Genomic DNA, 7,836 nt, shown 5'->3' on the forward strand with positions numbered 1-7,836 from the left:
CTTATTTCATAGGCTGAATGCTTTATTTTGTCTCATCACATCAACAATATCACATGAACAATATTGCCCTTCACAACCGAAAGGATTGGGGGCGGAGCCAAGGTACTGATTGCATGGGCCTGGACCGATCTCAAATTTTTAAAATTACATGTAAATTTTAAAAAATTTCACATGTTTTATATAAAAATTTTGAAGAATGATATTTCAACCCTAGTCAAAATTTAGAAACTTTAATTCGTCCATGAAAAATTTTTAGCTTCACTCTCAAAAAGAATGGTCATAGTTATGAACATGATTTATTAGGTTTTTTCTTTGCTTTTTATTAGTCAAAAAAAAAAAACCAATAGTGGGAACAAGTTCTTATTTGGCAGTTAGCGGAAAGAGAATGAATATGGCCAATTGTTTGAATTAAATGTCAAACCATTACTGAAAAGGCGACGGCCGAACAATGTTCAACGTCCGCCGCGTGATGGGCGTCATGGCGTAGACGCCGGGTTAGGTGTGTTCAGACTCTAGGGCTTCCAGAAGGATATTTGATATTTCTTCTCCATTCTTCCACGCGCTTTATCTCAATCAACCCAAAAACGTGACCCATAGCGATTGTTGAAATGGAATTATTTGGTCAAATTTTTAGTTATATTTCTAATTACAAAAAAAATGCCCGGACAAATTGTTTATTCTAAATTAACTCGGCCAAATCATATTTTCAAAATTTTCAGTAAAAAATATTTAAATACATAAAACTTCTAAAGAACTTTTACACGATAAGACCCAAGGACATAGATATATCCTTTATATATGTTTTGTTAATGAAGTATTTTTTTTTTTAAATTCTAATGTTGAAAAGAATGTGATACAAGTATAGCTAATTAAGCTTAACGAAGTAGACTGAAGCTTTGGAATGAACCGGTGAGTCACTGAGTTGAACCATGCAAAGTCATCCTAAGCACATGAGAGCGCGAGTCGACCGCCACCCACAGCCAAGTCAATGTGCATTAGTCCATGTCAAAAGAGCGCGGCAACCAAGAGGTCGTTCGATTGTTGCAACCAAACATTTTTTCCACGAACTAAGCGTTTCACGTACTGGAAGACAAAATTAACCAATGTTGTCAAAATCGGCATGCATGCATTCTCATGAAAATTTGATGGCAGAGTTGATTTGAGTCACATGAAAATACAAAGCGCCACGCGTCCTATAACATTTTTCTTTATTATTTTAAATAAATTTTTATTTTTTGAAAATATATAGTAATATTTTGTGCCGTTTCATAAATAATTCGTTTGAGACACGACAGTTTGGCTGGTTTGATTTAATTTTCAAATTTATTCACGAGATAAAGCACATGAAATGCATAAAAGAAAGGTAACAAAACACTTAAAGGGAATAAAATCTATTTGCAGTAAAATATAAATAAGTGTTGCTGTGTTCCAATGCAAGTTGAGGGGCAGAACGTGCCCTGTGTGTGTACGTGAACCGCTTATTCATCAATGGAATATAAATACCAAATATTGGTAAGAACATAGTTTCATAAACCTACCCCAATCATAAAATAATGTATTACTGTTCTCATTTCCACTGTTTGTAATACAAATCAACTTTTAACTTTATACAAAGGATATTGCGGCAAATACTAGCGTTCACTTGTATGACCATTTACCATTAAGGACCCGTTTGATGGGCGGATGAAATTTAACGCAGTAAATTTACCATGGTAAATTTTTCTAGAAAAAATTACAGGATGAAATTTCTCCCTCTTCCAATCTCAGGCCCTGTTTAAAGCATAATCAATCTTTGTTAGTGTGAAACTTTTTTATTTGTAATTTCTTGATATGGTAAGGCATAGTTCATGTTGGCATTTTGCTTCATTTTAATGTTCATTAGTTGGCATTTGCATATGTGCATTATACTGCATTAGCGACAAATGATATGTCACATCTTGTTAAGGTGGTACATTAGAGACCTCCAACTATACAACATCGAGTCTGTAAATGTGTAATAACCTCTGTAGAAGGCCTTGAAGATGTTGCCATGAGATTTTCAGTTGGGCATCCAATAAAAAGGATTCATTAGGGGAAGAGCCAGGATTTCATCTTTATGGGGGCCAAACAATGATGTGACCATTAAATAAATTTTTTGAAAATTCGTTACAAAAGCGAGCCTCTATTTTCCCAAAAGTTTTGCATGGGCCAGACTAAAATATTTTAAAAAATTAATAGCTAAAATTTAAAATACCAAAACTTGAGGGTTGGTTGGGGGAAGAAAGAGAAGGATGAAAAGGAAAGGGATGGAAGAGAATAGGAAAGGAAGAGAATGAAAAGGAAAGGAAAGTGATGGATGGAAGGGAATAGGAAATGAAGAGAATGGAAAGGAAATGAAAGAGGTGATTATAAAGCTTGCTTGGATAGAAATGAAATGAAAGGATAAAATTTATAATAACACCTCTAATATTCAAAATGTTTAAAGAAGAAGATTGCGATGGCAATTCCATTTTTTCTTTTTGACTAAGGTGCGCCCAACTCACAGATAAACACAATCGACTGCCATCATTTCATCGCTTATTAACCTAACATTTTAATTTCCTGGTTTCCTTTTGCCCTTTCCTGATCTTCCATACTTTTTCCTTTGTTAGGCAGAGTTCGTCGATAAAGAAAAAACAGTGTTGAAAAGTGCAGTATGAGATTTTCTACAGTTACAGCATATCGGCTGATGTAAAATGTTCCAAATTGATTTGAAAACTAAAAGAATTAAAAAGAAAAAGTAAATCTTTATTTGGGACTAGGAAAAAAAATGTTAATTTGTTAGACATAGAAGTTGTTGGCGACTAACAACTGGTTGGTGGTGATTTATGTTCACAATTTCCTGTTTATAGGCATGACTGACATATTCCATATACAGATAAAATACTATAGGCCATCATAAGCATCACATACATACCAATTATTGTATATTTGTTTTTAATATTAACTGCCCTTCTCACCACCTCTTGTTTTTTTTTTCTTCTTTCTCTCTCTTTCTAGTGTTAGGCAGGGAGCACAGTAAAAATAAGTGTAGATTAATTGCGGAGATACGTCGGCTTTTCAGTTTCCATAGTTGAGTTGCAGGAGGCCATTTATAAATGCAGATGGGTTTAGGTCCTCTGTAGAGAGACACTTCACCTTGTTACAGGAACAGTCATAGATTGTCTTCTTTCTCTCTACAAGTTGTCCCACTAAGCGAAGGTCTTCGATGGAAGAATTAAATTACAATATATGAGCCTAAAAATTTGATCAATTGCACATTTTTTCTGAAGTTATTCTCTCTTCTCAAGCATACTTTCTTGTATTTGCACCCTCTAGCATGGGTGGAGAAAGCTCTATCCTTTTCCAAACTACAGGCTTTCAATGTGTATCTTTGTAAGTTGAATGTACATTTTTCAATAGTAAAACTAAAAAAAAGGTGTATCCAGGAAAAGCAAAAATGTACATTCTTTGCAACATTTTGTACTTCCTGTAAAAGTAAAACTCTGAACTTGAATATTTTTCATATTTACAAGTGATAAGATTTCTTATCAACATTCAATTCATACCCTATAGGCCAAGAGAAAGTAGTGAATTGTCAAAGCATTGTGGCAACAACAATTTGCATACTGGAATTTTAGCTCACAGGAAAAGTGTAAAATCCTAAAACTAGAGGCACAATTGCATCTTGCTAAGGCTTCGGCACATGAATTAGATAGTGTGCGATAGATAGTTGTTTCCTCCTGAATAATTATCTTAAGGCATTCCCAAATATATCCTTTTTCGAGGAAAATTTTCAAGACACTCTTATGTTTTGATTAAAATTGTTAGAGCATGTTGAAGTTTTTTTTTATATAGTTAATCAAAATGTTCTATGTGTTCACTTTTGTTAAGTATGTCATTAAGTTGGTGGTAATTAATTACCCCTTTAGTTCTAACAAAAAATATTTCAGAAAATTTGTACCAACTATTTATATTATTCCCAATAAGACATGATATTTTTACAGAACTTTAGAAAGAAATTAACCTTTTGCACCAATGAAAACTCATTTCCAACTTTTAAATCTTTAATAAAAAGTGGAATGACTTAGACATTAAAAATTATCAATGGATGAGTAGAATTATTGGCTGATCATTCATAATTTAACATTTTGCAAAGTTTGCTGATAACAACTATGTCATTGCGATGCTCCATAGTCTAGGACTGCATTGTTCCAACAATTTATTCGGGCACCTATATAAAAAATTTGTAACTGTAGAAGCTGAAAAACTCAGATCAATGAAATTTTCACTTTTTTAAACCAATCATTTTTTTTTTAGCAAACAAATTCAAATGTAAACTGTCAAGTTTTGAACCATGAATGATATGTTCATACTGTTAGAGGGTGAAAATTAGGAAAGCTGTGTTCAATTTTACATTTGCCATATTCCTACTTGAAAGGAAGTCAGGAAAGTTTGTTCAATTTCTGACTAAAATTTATTTTCCAGACTTCATTATGAGATGTGCTCATGTGTGACAATTTTCACGTGTTAAGTTTGATTTCATCAAATCTCATGACTTGAAGAGAATGAATTCAAAGTCTTAATAACTTATGCTATTGAATAAAATTTTATGTGAAATTTTGGTCCCATATATTTATCCGTTTTTAATCACATGTTGCACATTAGCATTTGATTTGCTAAAGTTTTTTGTACATTTATTCTAATTCGAAATTTTCAGATGCTACAACAAACAAGTGTTGGCATCATGTAAGTAGACAATTACTTGGAAAATTTATCTCAGGTGTTCATACTTAAAACTTCACTACTACTAGGGATAGCTTGTTTGGTACTTAGATTTAGTTACCTAAGACAACTTCACCACAAGCGACTTAATTAGGCAACCCCATAGCAATCACCAATCCAAATTAGAGTAAATTAACAAATAGCATTCAACATTTGAAGATTTACAAACTAACATGGAAAGTTTAGATTTTCACCTTGCAGTCACTAATTGGAAGCATGAACTAGTTAACAAAATTTGCAGATTCACCCATATGGAAAATTATTTAAATTTCTTGTTTCACTATTTTTCCCTTTTCAATTACTCTTCGTGGGACATGTCCTTGTTTGAAATCCTCAATAATGTTCTATTTTCACTACTCTTATCATGAATATGAATTGATTCAATTGCTTATTCCCTAGTAGATGTCATTTGGCTTATCAGTACTCACTCTCTCCCTATCTTTTTGTGTTAGTGATTTTCATTTTATTCTTTATTCTTATTGTCTTGATAGCTCAATTAAACAGCTATACCAAATATTCATGGGCATTTAAATGTATTACCTAATCATAATTATGGAAAGCTATTAGTAGACAGCAGACACAATGTCACTTGGAGGAGTTTCTTCATTTAAGAGGTTAAAAAAACTATAAAAAAATGTGAAACAATATCAGTCGACTATGTAGTATTTTCTGTCATTCTCAGTCGACTATGTAGTATTTTTTGTCATTCTTTTGAGTGAGTATTACTCTCTCTTGATAGAAACCAGAACTTGAAACCCAAATTAACTTTATAAAACCTCAATCATAAGGTCGAAACAAAAGCATTCAAGGCAAAAAAATTAGGGTCATGAAATAGCCACATAGCGTTTACTACAAAATGGTGACAAAAAAACATAGTTGGCAAACCTGTGACTTGTAATCCGATCAAGAGATGATTGACTCATTGTGTCAATGAGCTGACTCAATGACTCGCTAGGCCATGTCATAAATTTTTATAGTGAGTATCTACTACAAATCAATGGTAATGTATACTTGAGGACTTCCAAAATTTTAATAGCAAATTATCAATTCCATAATTAAAATGACACAATATACCGATATAAACACTTGGATCAATGATAGCAATAAACTTTTCCACATACAACAAAGCTTCATAATTTTCCATAAATTAAATCATAAAAATCTTACAATTAACTAAGCAAAGAAAGCTAACAATCTAACATCAACATAACAAAGCATTTACGTATAGTTATATGAGAACTAAGTTTAATACATTGAAAATATGGAACTAGAATAATCAAAATCAAAGCAAAGGTATTATCAAAACATTATATAAGGCACCAAATGAAATAGAATAATCAATAATAACCCTCCAATTATAACCTGGATAACAGATGTGAACTCATGAGAGAGAGAGTATGAGAGAGCTTTGGGGGTCATTGGAGTACTCATCAGCAACATAAGAGAGAAAGAGAGAGAATAAAATGGAAAATCCATTGACAAATATGGGTGGCAAGTTGTCACTGAGAATCTGCAAAACAAGAGGGGAGTGAAACATAAACGAGAAGAAAAGGGTAGGGGAGTGTTTGGATGTCACCCTCTAAAAACTTGGTTTTGTGAAAACCTAATTAAAAAGCCAGCTTTCTAAACTTAGTTTGGATATTTTGATGACAAATTCAAAAACTTGGCTTAGAGACAAAAATCAGTTTGGTCTACAAAACCTGGGGGGAGGCAGAGTTTTCAAGTCCTTAATGAAAACCAGGTTTTGCCAAAACTGTCTTTAACAAAACCAAGTTTTTCATATCAACCAAACATTCTTAAAAAGGTGCTTTCATGCAAAACCTGGTTTTGTGTTCTACAACCTGGTTTAGGTTGTCATCCAAACTTCCCATAAAAAGGAAATATAAAGAACAAAAAGAGCACAAAAGAAAAGAGGGGTGCTAATCAGTGTGCGCATGGCTAGAGGCATCGAGTTATGCAGGCAGTGGCATAGCCACATGGTGATTGGTGTGGGCAACTGCCCACACCAATATTTTAAAAGATCTTTATTTTTAAATGAGAATTATATATATATATATATAAGCGCCCCATCAAATTTGAATATTTTTAAACAAGTGTCCTTTCAACGAATTTTTTTGACTCTGCTATTGCATATTGTATGCACAGGCTGTATGAATGCCAACCCGAAACATATAGCTAACAAAAGCAACCAGATTGGTTGTTATTGAACACCCAGTACTCTTCGCATATCTGCCACCAACAATTGTTGAACCAAGGCCGCCAAGATGATCAACTCTTAGAAACAGAAACAGAAAGAAATGCTAAGCCGGAAAATTTTCTAGGCGTGCGAGGTGGGGGAGGCCAAAAGGCTGAAAAAGGGTTGTGGAAGAAGGGGCAAGATCTAGTGGACGGACTCCACACATGAGCGACAAAGAGTACATTGGTTGGCAAGCTGAATCCTGAGGCACTGCAAGTGAATAACACATGGTACAAGGAGGAGAAGGATATGCTTTGAAAGAAGGGAAGGTGGATGACATACTTGGTTTGAAAGAAAGTGAAAAAAACATGATCGAAGATGCCACCACCAAGAACACAAGACTGCTGTGTTTGAAATGGTGAAGGTCAGGGACCTCTGCGGCCCCAAGGAGCCGAGGACGGACGGCAACTTCCCAATGTGCAAGACGAACAGATGGGCAATCACCGGCCAGATAAAGCGACTGACAAGACGATGAAGCAGAATGACAAGCCGATAAAATGAGAATGTATATCAAAATTGAAGGACAAGACGTCCCCTAGATACAAAAATTGGGGACAAGAAGTCCCCTAGTTACATTAACATGAAGCAGAATGGCGAGAGAGACGGGACGTTTAAACATATTTTATCAGTCTTTATTCCTAACCCAAGTTATTCTAACGGTGCTACCTGGAAAGCCGCCTCGTAGTGAAAAGGTGGTGTTCCAGATTTAATGTACACGTTAACCAGTGAGATGTAAATGTGCAAATGTTAAGGTGGAAACCTGAAATAATGAAAGCCTTTTTGTTGCTTGCTCCAAACTAAAGCTCCGGGAACGGCGG

Source organism: Nymphaea colorata, chromosome 11, assembly GCF_008831285.2.
Source record: "Nymphaea colorata isolate Beijing-Zhang1983 chromosome 11, ASM883128v2, whole genome shotgun sequence".
NCBI lineage: Eukaryota > Viridiplantae > Streptophyta > Magnoliopsida > Nymphaeales > Nymphaeaceae > Nymphaea > Nymphaea colorata.